Consider the following 362-nt stretch of genomic DNA (forward strand, 5'->3'; position numbering starts at 1 on the left):
CAACATCACTAGTCATCAGGGAAATGCAAATTAAAACCACATTGAGATATCACCTCACCCCTGTTAGATTGGCTATAATCAAAAAGATGGAGAATAACAAATGCTGGCGAGGGAGTGTAGAGAAGGGGAACACTCCTACACTGTTGGTGGGACTATAAATTAGTACAACCACTACGAAAAACAGTATGGAGGTTTCTCAAACTACAGATTGATATTCCATACAATCCAGCAATCCCACTTCTGGGTATACACCCAAAGAAATGGAAATCATCATGTCAAAGGGATACCTGCGCTCCCATGTTCATCACAGCTCTGTTTACAATAGCTAAGATATGGAACCAAGCTGAATGTCCATTGATGGA

The sequence above is a fragment of the Galeopterus variegatus genome, unplaced genomic scaffold (genome assembly GCF_000696425.1).
Source record: "Galeopterus variegatus unplaced genomic scaffold, G_variegatus-3.0.2 Scaffold106, whole genome shotgun sequence".
Classification (NCBI taxonomy): Eukaryota; Metazoa; Chordata; class Mammalia; order Dermoptera; family Cynocephalidae; genus Galeopterus; species Galeopterus variegatus.